At 46.8% G+C, this 14,830-nt stretch overlaps 3 long non-coding RNA genes across 4 annotated transcripts; all 3 read right to left on the bottom strand.

Annotated features, from left to right (window-relative positions):
• Positions 1 to 9,484: 9,484 nt before the first annotated feature.
• LOC124686684 lies at positions 9,485 to 10,645 on the bottom strand. Of its 2 annotated transcripts, XR_006997925.1 has the most exons (3): positions 10,452 to 10,645; positions 10,136 to 10,309; positions 9,485 to 10,071 (listed from the first exon to the last, which is right to left on the bottom strand). It is a non-coding gene; the product is annotated as an uncharacterized LOC124686684 (long non-coding RNA). The 2 variants fall into 2 exon arrangements; XR_006997916.1 differs by having other exon boundaries at positions 9,485 to 10,309.
• A 322-nt stretch (positions 10,646 to 10,967) lies between these two features.
• LOC124686542 lies at positions 10,968 to 11,369 on the bottom strand. The gene is made up of 3 exons (XR_006997863.1): positions 11,302 to 11,369; positions 11,121 to 11,194; positions 10,968 to 11,035 (listed from the first exon to the last, which is right to left on the bottom strand). It is a non-coding gene; the product is annotated as an uncharacterized LOC124686542 (long non-coding RNA).
• Positions 11,370 to 11,393: 24 nt separating this feature from the next.
• Positions 11,394 to 12,821, bottom strand: LOC124686612. Its single transcript, XR_006997893.1, has 3 exons — positions 12,058 to 12,821; positions 11,629 to 11,750; positions 11,394 to 11,478 (listed from the first exon to the last, which is right to left on the bottom strand). It is a non-coding gene; the product is annotated as an uncharacterized LOC124686612 (long non-coding RNA).
• Between the last annotated feature and the right edge of the window lie 2,009 nt (positions 12,822 to 14,830).

Here is a 14,830-nt window from a genome sequence, read left to right as displayed (position 1 = left end):
ATGAGGGTGGCAGCGGCCCTTAGATAAGATAGAGCTAGGAGTAATAGATTAGGGCAATGTATCCCTCCAGCAGCTCCTTTTGAGAGCAATCGGCTCCTTCTATGTAAGAAACCTGACTATCAATGAAGGAATTTCCAAAATTTGGTTCTGTCAATTTCTTCCATATTGATCTAGCCGATTTTCCCCTATCCCGATTTTGCCGATTGTCACCTTGATTGATGTTCAATAAGCCGATGGCAATGCATCAACTCTTATAATGAATTGCCAGACCGATCAATCTAGTCACCTCCTCAGACGGTAACTTGTAATCCTCGAAATTTAGATCGAAGTCCTTGACGGCAAAACTCCTGGGTTAATGCTCCCAGGAAAGCTTCCTGGCCCGTTGCTGCCAACCTTGATGTTGAAGCTGACATTCTTGTAAAAAGGTGCTATTTGTTCACAGCTTCCCCTGGGATGCCCGGTTTCCTTGCAGCGACAAACTGGTCTAGAGCCTGATCAACGATGATGGCTCCTTCTTCAAACTCCTCCTGTCAACCCTGGTGGTTTTCCTCTGCAAGAGCTCGCCACCTTTCCACATGGTTACGATACAGGGTTAGCCGATTTCAACACCATCGGCTCTTCCGAATGAGGAATTTTCAAGGCCAGCTGCCCCCCGAGCCTCTGTCAAGGCGAGAATGAAAGTGCATCCACCGAATGGGCCACCATCGGCTTCCCAATTGTAGTGCAGCATCAGCCAATTCTAACCAAATCGGCTTCCACAAGCAGAGAACCTTCAAAATGAGCTGCCCCCCGAGCTTCTTCAGTCCAATGAGGCAATCTCTGGTGAGAACGCAGTTTAGTCCAACTGGACGATCATCGGTTGTTCTCATGATCCTGGCCTGATCTGCACGTTCATACTGCTCTTGCTCGTTGGCCGGGGCTGCGATCCTCAAACTTGCCGGCAAATACCAACAGCTTAAATGAGAAAAAGGGCCGTCTTGGACGCCCGAACTGATGCTTCTGCTAGTGCTGCCGAGCTTGAAGTCTTGCTAACGAAGTTGGAGGTCCTCGCAGAGAAGACCTGAGTCACCAATCAGTTGGAGGTCCTAGCAGAGTAGAGCCTCGCCATGTAACTCGAAGACTACCTCATCAGGCTTCTTCTTATAACAGTTTGTACCCCTTGAGTCGATGGCCGTGCACCGGCTTTGAATTCTTAAGTCGATGTCTACGCATCGGCTGTGCCCAAAAATTTCTGTATTTTCGATTTTTTACGGCCGATTTGTTTATGTATCGGCCCCCATATCTGAGTTGTTCTGCTGGGCATTTGATATCCACTCCAAGCTTCGTATCCTCGTGTCTCATTCATCTATGTGCCCCCCGAGCCGATTCTGTCAAGTAATTGATGGTATCGGCTCTTCAGGCATCTGTTGGATCAATGCTGAACACAGACAAAGGTAGGTTGAGGATAATTTTGGCCGATTGCGGGAATCGGCCTCCCTTTCCATTGCAATGTTTGACGATGGCTTGCAACTTCTTTAACTTCCACTGTAGCTATGTGGCATGCTGGAGATAAGATCCTTTGCTTTTCATTTTTTGAGGGCCGATCTCAGGGATCGGCCTTGCCACGTACGTCCAATGTCTTGGACCTGCTACTCTGTTAGGCCGGTGGATAAAACCAGCCTTACCCCATTTTTCGAAGCTTCGATGCGCTCACAACCCTCTAAACCGATTCCGAGAGCGGCTCTTGGTTATCTCGCTTCCCACATACTCATGGCAGCTAATGATATCTCGATTGAGTCATCCGCCCGAACGACTTCCACTTCATCTCCATCCCATCGTATGATGCATTGGTGCATTGTAGACGGAATGCAACAGGTTAGCATGAATCCAGGTCCCTTCCCAATAGGACGGCGTAATTGCTTTTGTCGTCGACGATGAAGAACGCGGTAGGTATGGTCTTCCGGCCTACAGTAAGCTCTACATTCAGAACACTTTTCGCTTCTGACGCCTGGCCGTTGAAGTCGCTTAATGTGATGTTGGTCTTGATCAGATCATCGCTGGAATGCCCCAAACGTCGTAGCATGGAATACGGCATTATGTTGACTGCCGCTCCGGTATCAACCAACATCTTGCTGACAGGCTGCCCGTTGATGTAACCCCTCAAGTATAGGGCTTTCAGATGCCTGTAGCTTCTATCTCGTGGCTTCTCAAAGATAACTGGTCGTGGACCGCAGTCGAATTGAGCCACTGAAACTTCCTCGTCGCTTGGAGCGCGAAACTCCGACGGGAGTATAAACACCATGTTTGTGCCAGCCGATGTCTCTGCATCGGGCATCGGCTCTTGCCTGTTTTGGGCGCCATACTTTCTTTGGCGGGCGCGCCTTCGTTTCCAATGTTTGCTGAATTTTCACGGCCAGATCGGGCCGTGCTCTTCTCAACGTGTACAGGTACTGTGCCTCGGCTTCTTCCAGGTTTCGCAGCCGCTGCACTCTACGCTTCTGAGAATGGCTGAGTCCATCAGGGCACCACCTTGGTCGGTGATACCTATCTTCTTCTCCATCTGACTCCTCGAAGTCTTCTTCTTGAGATGACTCAGCTCGCTTGTTATGAGGTGGGAGAGGTCCTAGACACTCGAACACTGAAACTTCGTTTGTCCTTCTCCTTTGCTGTTTGCATTCTGGGCAATTCTCGATTGTCGGCAATCGGCTCATTCCTGAATCCCAGCAATGTTTGAAGAAGGGACAGTCCCAGTGCTTATCCACGTCGTCTTGCTCCCTTGACCTCCCTCTAGCGCGACGTTCGTACCCGTCATTGTTCCTGTCGTGCTGATGATACCTCCTGTTTTCTGCATCAGACCGACGATATTTTTCGTCGTCTTCGTCGTAGCGCCGACGTCGGTCGTACTGCTGCTCATATTTGTTGAGGAGATGCACGGAGAGTGGGCGCTGATACCGTATGCTTCTCACCTCCTCCTCGGTTAGGTATCGTCTGTCATCATCTTGGGGCCGGTCACGTGGAACGGCCTCCTCTTTATCTTTGCCACGAGAGTGGCTGCTCTCTGCTTTATCTTTGCCATGGCGGATCACAAACCCTGCCATATTGACATCAAAAGAGAACCCTGGCTCCCTTATGGAGTGGCTTAGGTCCACCGTGTTGACGTCCGGACACGGACGCATGTCTACCTTCATGGCAAACTGTCCGAAAGTTAATCGGCCTGATTCTATCGCCATTTGAATTTGTGCGTGTAATACTTTGCAGTCGTTGGTGGCGTGCGTGAACGTATGATGCCATTTGCAGTATGGCCTTTTGTTCATCTCTTGCGCCGTAGGGATCTTGTGGCCTTCAGGGAGCTTCAACTGTTTCTCTTTCAGTAGCAGATCGAAGATTTTTTCAGTTTTGCTCACATCAAAGTCCAACCCTCTTGGAGGCCCTGGCGGGTTCACCCATTTGCAGGACACAGGTACTGGCGTCCGAGTCCACTCGGCTCATCGCGACTTCCCGATCTTCCGCAGAATCTTCATCCTCATCAGCATTGACCAGGGTTATCGCGCGCTTGAACTTGTCCTGGTACAGTTCTGGATGGCGTTGTTCATATAAGGTCAGTCTATTGACCAGGTGCGTCAACGAGTTGTACTCCACTTGGAATGTCAGATCTTTGAATGACGCTGCAAGGCCTGCCACGGCCAGCTCGACTGCTTCTTTCTCAGTTAAATGAACCGAATAGCATCGGTTCTTGACAGTTCTGAAACGCTGAATGTACTCAGACACTGTCTCTCCTCGCCTCTGCCGAACCTGTGCTAGTTCGGCAATACCAGCTTCAGTAGCTTCTGAATGATATTGGGTGTGAAACTGTTCCTCCAGCTGCTTCCATGATTGCACTGAATTAGGCTGCAACGAGGTGTACCATCCAAAAGCTGGACCGGTGAGGGATTGCGAAAAGAGCCTCACCCGTAGCTGATCCGATGCCGAAACCATGCCCAGCTGGGCCAAGTATCGGCTCACGTGCTCGATGGAGCTAGATCCTTCTGACCCACTGAATTTGTTGAAGTCCGGAAGCCGGTACTTAGGTGGTAGTGGGATCAGGTCAAACTCATTGGGGTACGGCTTGGAATAGCCGATTACCTTCTTCTTCGGCAAGATGCCGAACTGATCTCTCAGGACTGCGCTGATCTGATCTGCGGTGGAGGTAGTGGCAGCTGAGCTTTCCTGGGCTGGTGCAGTGGCATACTTGGCTAGCCACGCCTGTTTCTCAGCTTCTGCTCCCAAACCCCCGCCGCTGCAGGTCGTTCCTCTCCGCCGGAACAATGGCTCCTGCTCCGGCAATCCCTCCTGCTGGAGCCTGGATTGCCTGCGTCCAGTTGTTGCAGTCCGGCACAAACGTGCACACGTATCCGTGTGGGATCTCCTTGGGCGGCTCATATAAGAACTGGTAGTCGCCCGGATCACCTCCAACCTTGTAGACAACGTATGCCGGTGAGCCTTGTTGCTGTGGAGCTGCCATTGAGTACGGCAATGGTGGCCTGGTGTGGAGTTGCACCTCTCCTTGGTGAGTCCCTAGAGCAGGTCCTGAAGGGGAGTACCGACGCTCCATGATCTCTTGCACCACACGGAGCGCAACGCGCTCCAAAGAATTCACCAGGCTCTCAGAATGCCGATGTAGCGAGTGAGCCACCACGTAGTTGATTTCCTGTCGCAGGGCTCTGGTACGTTCATCTGAAGGGAGGGATAGATCCAACCCATCGAGGACGCCTTGTGGCGTGAATCCTTTGAACCTGATGCCGTGCGAACGGGTCTTCTCAAAGGAGCCGATGAGTTCGGCTTCAACGATGGCCTTCAGCTCATCGTACTTTTTCTTATGATCAGGAGGGAGATCCTCGTATGTGATCTGCTCCTCTGCCATCTCGGGTGTCGGTGTTGACGTGGATGTTGCAGAAGATGTCCCACCGGGCGTGCCAGAATGTGTTACCCTCCAAAACCCACCGACGGGCAATGGCTAAGCAACACGAAGAGCCGGGAGGCTCCCAAGGCCGCTTAGTGGACCCCGGCACCTCGCGTCGTCCCACAAATCTTCCGACCACGTCCGGCGGTTGCTAGGGCGTGCCACCTGACCTAGACCCGATCAGGAAGGTGTTAGAGTGCTTCGATTGTTCCTGCATGATAGACACGTAAACATTAAATACGAGCCCTATCGGCTCTTCAGGTTTCCCTGTGGATCGGCTCAAGGAGCCGATCGCCCCATGTTTCACGTTGGATTTACAATGGCATGGGGATCCTGCTTGATCAAAACAAAGCTAAAACGATCCACGACAGTTTAGGGTTTTCACCGCATAACCGGAACATCCTACGTGTGATCGGGCCTAGCGACTACGGAAGATGATGCAAACTACCCCTACGAGAGGCCTAAAAACCAACATAACGTTGATTCCCGGAACATCCCTTGCGGGGACGGTGAACAACACCTAACGCACTACCGGATCGTCCGACCCCGAGCATAAGGCCTAACTATGCGGATATTAAACTAATCCCTGCGGAGCAAGGAGCAACTATAACGGATCGGATCTACTAAGTAACGAACAAGCAAGATGCTGCCCTTACACCTGGATAGGTGTAAGGGCAGCTAGATGTCGAGGGACGGCATTGCCACGCAGATATGCACGAGAAAGCATCAATGCAAGCCCCTAAACACCTAATGATAAGTAGTACTGCTCGCCATCAACAAGGTTTCGGCGACGAGCGAGTACAAGGTAGACGAATAAACGTATCTCGCCTAGATCGCTAGATGCGATCTAAGCGAGCATGGTGCTTACCCGGGAGAAACCCTCGAAGAAAGGGGTGGCGATGCGCCTGATTTGTGTTGGTTGAACGATGATTGTCCCCCTTTTCCGATAACCCTAGATACATATTTATAGTCCAAGGGACTTTCTAATCGAGGCGTGCACCTAACCGTGCACGGGCCAGACTCTATCTCTTAATCTAAATTACAATGCGATCTACTATATTACAGATACACGGGCAACTTAGCCCAAACTCTTAGCGCAAGGCCGCTTCGAAGATGCTCCACGTGTACGTCCTTCGAGCCCATCTTCACTTACGGCCCATCTCCTGATTTGGCCAAAATCGGGTGGTAACAGGCGCATGGTTCACTTCGACGCTGCCCTCATAGATGTCGTGTAGAGTCAGGTCTGGCATGTTGGCTTTGCCGGCAGTAAGATCAATGGATCCTAGATGGTGGTGGCTCCCTCTCCGCGCATGAGGAGTTTGTGCCACGGGTTTGCCGGCCAGTAGTGATGCGGGTCTGACTTCCTTCGTCCAGTAGCTTGGGGGTGTGAAGGAAGGTTTGCACCGAGTGAAGCCGGTGGCCAAGTGTATGTTGAAGTATCTTTCCTCCTAGGGGCTATCGTGGAGCTTTTCGACCTCTTTAGGCCTCGGTCACATCTTCGGGTCAAGTCCTAGACCTTGCGGTGCATGGTCGAATGACGATGTCGGTCTCATGTCGCTTACCCACCTGAGGGCGCCGTCTTGAAGATTGTGACCTTGGTGGATAGTGTGTTGCTGAGGGAAAGTCAGTTAGAGCTACTAATCTTCGAAGGTGATCGCTGCCGTTCGAGACATGACAATGTTGCCCAGTTTAGGACAAGCTCTTTTGTTCTGTAGTTGTAATGTCGGTGCCTCGGTGGTGAATGTCCTTGGACTAGCCATGGTGTGAAGTTCATACTACACTCATTATTCACGCGGAGTTGTAGTCAAGTTGTACTTGAAATTCTGCCTCGTATAAATGTTCTTGAGAAAAAAAACGATTTCAACGTTGTGGCCCAAATCTCCCACAATTTATATTCTCCCCAACTCAATGAATAATATGACAAGAAGCCTGATGCTGACGGTACACATGCAATAACAGACCAGGCTGAGACCACATCCTCTGCTCAAAATAGGCAAAGAATAATAAGTGAGACGCAGGGCGTGGATATTTTTGTAATTTTTTTTTGGATTAAAGCAGGGAGTTGATTCAAAGGCCATTCTTTTTTAGAAAAAATCGAGCACATGATCCATCCTCTGAATCAATAGATGCATGGATTCAAGGACTATATATATCTTTGGCAAAAAAAACTATTACTACCATCATATTGTAGAGGAAATGCTTTGTTCTGTTCAAACGTGGAGCATGGTTCGCGCGCCTCCTAAAATCAATCAATAACAGCCCCAGATATTTTTGCACTGAGTAGTAACAAAATCATAGGAAAAGAAGGGTATATGTAATTTGAAAAGAAGGCAGTGTATGCATGTGCCAAGACAACGAAAACATGAGCTATGGCCTTTGCACTCCTAGGCAACACGAGGAGCAGGACTTACGCCTTTACTTGACACTATTTGGCTTTGGCAGGTTATTGTTGTGCCGCCTGAACACCTCGGAACCACTACCACTGATGCTAAACTTAGCATCCACACCAAGTCCCTTTATAGTGCAAATCTGCTCCCAATCTGTCCATTCTCGGATTAAAATCAGAGTGTGCAGTATGAACAGAAACACCTGAGTAATAATCTGATAGTAATTATTACTGACAACAATATTTGAATACTCTACCAAGTGATTTGGAGCAATTTATAATTGATGGGTAACACTAAGGACCAAATGTTTTCTTAATTTCTAGACGATCGACCATGCATTTATGCTTGATGAGATCATAATCAAAGTGCAAAAATGACAGTGATAACCTGACAGTAATTGTTTATGTATTGTTCTCAAAAGACCAAACTCCAGACTATATCTCATGGTCTCTGTAACTATGTATCAAATCTTCCCAGGAATTAAACTGCACAACAATTGACAGATATACAGATCACCATCCAACAACCACAGCAGCACAAAAATGTGGAAAATTCACTCTTGGCAGGCTCAATTGACTGAAATATGGACAGATAGACATTGAAGATCCAACTGGGGAGATCCATGTTTTACTCAAGGAAGCGGTGCATATTACCCACTGTATTACCCAAGCAGTCAGTATTTGAGAGCATATTTAGACTACTCGAGAGATCCAAGCAATCAGTACCTGAGGCACCAAGCACATCCAGGAAGCAGGAGCAGATTTTTTACAGTACCTGAGGCGAGTGTAGCAACCAAGAAGCGGTGGATAACGCCGGGACCCTAGAGACTTGGGTCCTCCAAGATCCGGCGAAACTGAGGAGTCGCCGTCATGAATTTCCCCTTGCCGGCCTCGACGACAACCGAGAGCACGGGCGGGCGGACGAAGCGCAGGGTCCATGCCGTAGGAGAGCCGATCTAGCTCCGGCGCACGCAGCTATAGGGCGGCCGCACTCAGCTCCCGCCCCGGCGCATCAAAATGAGACCTTTGACCACGCTGGCGCATCCCTCGTTGCGGGCCGCTCCACCCGGTTACGAGGACGAGAGGCACCGAAGCGCCGATAGTTCAGGAGTTCAAGGCGGATGAGGGAAGCACTGCTGGCGGCGAGGAGCAGGGGCGCTATGCCGGCGGCGGTCGATCTGGATCGGTGGAGGAAGGTGGGGCGCTATGCCGGCGGTGGTGCTATGTTCGGTCGCGAGAGGAAGATTCGAGGGAGAGACGGTCCCGGTTTTGGCGGGGGTATTTTCGGAAACCCACAAGTTTCGTGAACGTGACAAAAGTTGGCCTAGTTTCCACCAACGTCTTATATTTCTCCACAGAGGGAGTAGAAAACACAACACCACTGCCCACTTGGTACTACTGGTCGCATCATCCCTCCGCTCCTCGCCATTCTCATACTTCTACCTCTCTTTACACACACTAGAGGTTGGGGCGCCCCATGGGGCGCCTCCTCACCGGTTATGTGCGATCCAATCATGCCCAATGGTGACCCAAGATGCAAGGTGAGTGTTTCTTGTTTCTTCTCCTTCTCACTCTCGCCCGAGTATGCTGCCCAAATTTCCCTCTCGTGTTGTTCTTTGAGAGCTCTACAAATGGGGTGTTTGTGAGGGTGGCCACACAGGGAGGCGCCCCTCCAACGATGTCGACGCCGTTCACCTCTCGGGCAAGAGGGAGGTAGTTGCGACGGCAACAGGTGGAGGGGCAACGTGATCGATGATGTCAATTTATCCCCTTCCGTTTCGGCGATGTCTGCATTCGAGCACACGGAAACGATGACTGGAATGTCATACCCCTCTTGTTCGTGGATGGCACAAGACCGACATCCACCTCTTCCACATGCCCACACTGCAGGTGCACAAAGTCTTGATCGATCTCTCCATCGTAATGGGATATTTGCATATATTTTTCTAACAGGTGCACATTCAATCTTTTACACATATGGGCAATGAGGAAGTTGGCGTTAAATGAGTGAACAATTAAGATCTTAAACAGGAGCAATAGATGATGTATCCTGGTGTCCTAGCCTTTCAGTTGCAGCCCAACTACCTTCTTTTTTTCCTTGAAGTCTGCCTGGCCATTTGCTTCTCAATTGCACCAATTACACATGGAGCCGCACATTTCACTATTTTCTGTTTTGAGTATATCTAACGTATTGCAGATCTATAAGCTTAGATGATACAATTCATGCATGCTACACAGACCAGCAAAACACTTACATAGAACTGCAAAGTAATAAAGATAAATCATACGTTCTTAGAACGAACTGAGATCATAAAAACCGAGCAATATCATGCCTTCTTGTATTCTTATTGAACTGACAAAACAAATCAAATGTTAGACTCGCCTTTAATTGCACTTTAAAGCAAACGCTTCATAGAAATCCCCATTTACTTGTAATTCGGTAGCAGATGCATGCATGGACTCCTCCCGCTTGTAGCTAGAATACTTCTTATACATCACCTTGGATTTCTTTGAGTGGCAGTCAGTGTGCGCATCCCTGAAAATTCCCTAAACACTACATTTAAGCAAAGAGAGGTTTATGTGAACTCAGTAGTGTGCATGCTTACATTAGCTGTGATGTAGTGTGCATGAGTACATTAAGTAAACCCAGTGTGATGCTTGAGGGTGTCAGTCCATATAGGGGTCTTCTTGGGATGAGCTTGAGCGTAGCTGTGTAGAGCCGTAGGCATCAGCAGCATCAACCATGGATGGCTTTGAAAACACCAATCTGGCAATCTACATTCAGTCAATAAGTACTTCTGAATTATATAGTGTATGTATGTATTATTTACCTCCTTATCATTCTTAAAATCTGAGGAAGTCACGGCCGCTGTAAATTGCAGAAAGAAAACATATGGTGTAGGAACGGTGAGGTTCCACTGAAGCACATTCAGAATAGCCTTCTCCATTCTCAGTATCGTCTCCGTAGTGCAGGCACTGTCTAATATCAAGATGGAGTTGTTGACCTTCCAAAAACCAAAGTGTACGGCTAATCAGAACATGAACTGAATGTACACTAGAAAGTGGGAAGCAAATGAAGGGAGAAGTTCTTTAGTCTAACTCTGAACTGATAGTATAATAAAAGGCGTTCTCATGGTATAGGAGTACCTGGTGATTTTCTCACACAAAGAACCTTGGCCCTTTGATAGTTGGACCTGCAAAAGAGCACACCAAGTTTTGACTTGTTTATGTGGTCATTATATCGGTACAGATACAGAAATTAAAGAGACCACGTCTGCACAGCATAAGGATCAGTCCTCAAACCTGGTTTCCTGTCAGTGGAATCAACATTGCTGAATTCTGGAAAATATAGTAAACTCAACCTTCAAAATGATGAAAAAGAATTTCACAATTTGGAAGTACCATTGAGAAATTGTGATACTCCATAGTAAAATTTACAACAGGGAAAGGGGATTCAGGGTAGCCAAGTGATTATGGTAATTGCACGAATTATGAGGACTTCACCAGCAAAATTCAACCCAGCTGATTTATACACATGAATTAAGATTGCCATATGAGCAACATTTAGCACATAATTTATTCATATGTACAAAACAGGAACAAAAATCTTTCAGGCTTAAAAGTGCTCTGTTCGTGTAAAAATCTTTCAGGCTTAAAAGGGCCGAAATAACATAAAGGGTTTGTAAGAGAACCCCAACCTTTTCAGCTTTCATTGAATCCAACTTTTCATTCTGCAAGAGCAATAGCGAGTTAATATAAACCTGACAAAACTACCATATTATCATGTGACAATTGGCTGGTAAGCAGAATACTCACCAGATCCCAGACCAAGTCCTTCATGTTCTTAATTTCTGAACCGGTATTCCAAAGTTTCAATCGTGCACGTTAACCTGAATGGGAAACTACATGTTAAAAAACAATATCCTAGAATAGACATCGGCAAAAGGGCAAACAAAATCTGCCTTTCGCATCTTCCTATATTCCTGTGAACAATCACCTAGAAAACCCCATACTACAATGACCGATATTCTGAAGGGTGTGAAGCTCAGGTGTTGTGTTCATATTTTTGCAACATAATTTTGATAGTAACTCATAATGTTTTTTTACAATAGCCTCTGAGCTGCTTTTTTCTGGAGTCAACCATGCATCCAGCCATAATATAAAGATGGTTTTCCTGCAAAAAAATATAAAGATGGTTAGAAAACACAGTACTAAGGTGTGTTCTATTGGAATGTTTCCTATAAAATTAAAGAACACAACATCGCGAGAAAACAAATGTAGTGAGACAGATTAAATTATGTTTTGATGTTAAATGGCAACTCACTCTATTACAACCAACCAAAGCACAGTAAAACAAGATCAAGAATGTCCATGCAATTTGCTGGAGCTATCACCTGCATGCCACCCAACACTAAATTGATGGTCATTTAATTGTAGGATTAACACCTGAAACATCATCAAGTCATACAATGATTTGCTGAGATAAGGAAAAAAATAGAAGATACCATAATTCTGAACAAAATGTCAGATTCACCAAAAAACCATAGTACATATGGAACTCACTTCATCTCAAGATCAAACAATCTAGTATCCTATTGGTCCATAAGTTACATGATTTCAGAGCATATAGAACAACCTATATAGTGCATGCCATATTTGAAGATGAATCACATGAGCTGCGTATAACAAACGCCCACAATAGAGTGAAGGAAGAAATAAATACAGAGATAGAGATGGGGCGACATGTACTCACCGCAGGCTGGTACAATCTCGCCGGAGGAGCTGGAGCAGCGTGTCAGCCAAGGACCTATTTGGGAAAGCGGTAGAGCCTTGGCCGCTATTGCTTCCAGCGGCTGGGGTACACCTGCCTGTGTCCTCTTCATTGGGCTTGGTTCAAGAATCTTATCAAGAAGATCTTGTGCAGCTGACGAAATCCACACGGGAATGTGCGTATATACCTTAAAAATATACACCAACAACACAATAAAGCACCATCATTCTGAAAGTTTGAGCGCACCTAGTTAGAAATTCGGGCATACATTGGATTGATTTAGCCACCCACAAAGCCGGCGCATACAAGAGAGTGTGAGAGATCAGGAGCGAAGGGGAAAATCAGGATTGAAAGAAGGCTCACCATGGCATCACTCCATCGGACGCGCTCGACGCTGCTCGACGCCTGCCTCTCTCACCCCAAGCAGCGCCCGTCAAGGCCGGTCATGAATGGTCACGGCCACCATGGTTGCGCTGCACTACCGCATGATGTTGATGTATTGCCCTCACCTCTCTCCCTCCACCTATTTCTCCGGCTATTCTGACCGCGCCGCCCTGCATCGAGCGGCCGGAGGTGCGTGTTGAAGGAGGGATCCACCGCCTCCTACAGCAGCGCCAACGTGGGCAGCCAGATTCATCGAAAGATGGTTTTTGCGTGCTGAGAGGGGAAGAGAGGGAGACGAGTTTGCGTGCGGGAGAGAGGGCGTGGGGCTCGAGGTATGCGGGGGCCGGGGGCGGTGCTATCTGGGGGAGGATCGACTGCTCGAGCAAACCAATCCAAGCCATGATCGATTTCCTTTTTTCTCGCCTGTGACTTGCTTTTCTCTCTCGCCTGCACAACTGACAATCAATCAACGCGCAGCAGCCTGGGCCAACCAGCGAGCCAAACCTTCAGCCAACAAAAAAAAGAAGCAACGCGGCAAACGTGGAGAGCTGTGAGATAGGGCAAGTATAGACGCACTTGCTTGTTCTCAATATCTCACCACATGCCAGTCAAAGAACTTCGACCATCGGCTGTTGAGGTGCGGGATAGAATCCATCAACTAATGTCAGTTGACAGGATGTATAGATTTGTCCGTCCACGTACGGATCCACGATCCCATGGTAGGATTAGGCTGCAGTGCTGCATATAACTGATCCATGATTCCACTCGAGCCTACTCATTGTGCAACAAGCAATGCAACTACTACATACTATGTGCATGCCACCCTAGTCCAACCACACTTTCACCGCTGAGTTTGGTCCCTTTTGCAAATGCATCATGCCCAGCTCTCCTGGCACTCCAGTTTTATAGCCTCAGCATCTCTAGCCGTATCCCATACATTAAATACTTGTGGCCTCAACTTTCCATCGTATTTATAGAGAGAAGAACAGTTAGCTGAAAATCAGAGACAAACTGAAAATGTTCAGTTTGTACAAACTTATTGTATTCCTGTTGCACTGAACATTGATGTTTGGAGTTCTTGAGCAAACTGCGTATGCTGGGTAATTGTTTCATTGTACCTTGCATATACTAGATGGTGATTAATTCCATTGGACCATAAACTATTATAATCTCTTAATATAGGATTTTTGTTGGAAAAGATGTGTGGATGTTATGATCAGTGGTTTCTGTAGACCTGAAAACATGACTAAATCTTATGTTTAAGTACATTTTGAGTAATTTCAGAAACAATTGTCTAAATTATGAATTAGAGAAGGGTCTCAGTACAGATTTCGCCTTTTACATTCCATTTCAACGAGGCAAATGAATAACAGCAACCGTAAGGTAATTAACCTTTTTTTACATCATATAATAAAGTCAATGATAGGTCTGTGTAATGGCTGTCATTAGAGGACAACAAAGTTTGTGGGAAAGGCAATATTCAGTTTTTACTCCCTTAGTTCACTACTGTAAGATGTTTTAGGTTTTTTAAAAATATATGTATCTTAGACTACTCATTTCAGTCCGTATCTAATCCGTATTGTGATAGGGTACGGTAGGGGTTCACATTGAAATATCTAAAGCATCTTATATAGTGAACGGAGGGAGTATTAGTTTAGAATAAATGATGTTGTCTAGATAATATATCTTACTACTATTATGACATATTTTCCAAAATCATCTAGAACTAATGTTCTCTGCGAACTAACTCTTGTATTATCTTTAGCAAAAATAAAACATTGATCTCTTATTTAGGAAATAGTTGAAAATATAATAATTGGAAGTCCATGCAGAGGAATAATCAGTAACAAAACTAAGCACCACACAAAAACCTTAGTATTCACTGCTATTTTTATTTTTCAGATTATTTTATTATTAACGACCGGCTCAATAGGTTGAACTGTCGCTCAATACATCACAGAGAATTTACCATTCTCATTTTGACTTGAAATTTTTTTGTCAGTCCCTTGTGTCAAATTTGATCGGACCATGGTTGGTTGTGAAGGTTTCAGATGCTCAGATGCAGATGTGCTAAGATTTAATAAAACTCGGTATCTTCATATTTTCGTGAGTATGATTAATTTGTGTAAATCACCCTATGATATCTACCGAGTCTTTCCTACCGCAGTCGCACTCTGTGTGGGACTCCCTGTATACGGCGCCGACAAGGACTAGGAGTTGCTCCAAGTCAAGATCACCCCCTCCCTTCGCCCGAACTAAGAATCCACCAGGCCCATTACCTCTCTACCAGCCACCTCCATTTCCTTACATTCGCACCTCGAAATGTTTCAGTCCAAGAACTTACACCATTGTCCGTCCGGGTGAGTGATTG

The sequence above is a fragment of the Lolium rigidum genome, chromosome 1 (genome assembly GCF_022539505.1).
Source record: "Lolium rigidum isolate FL_2022 chromosome 1, APGP_CSIRO_Lrig_0.1, whole genome shotgun sequence".
Taxonomy (NCBI): domain Eukaryota; kingdom Viridiplantae; phylum Streptophyta; class Magnoliopsida; order Poales; family Poaceae; genus Lolium; species Lolium rigidum.
This window is presented reverse-complemented; position numbering and strand designations above follow the sequence as displayed.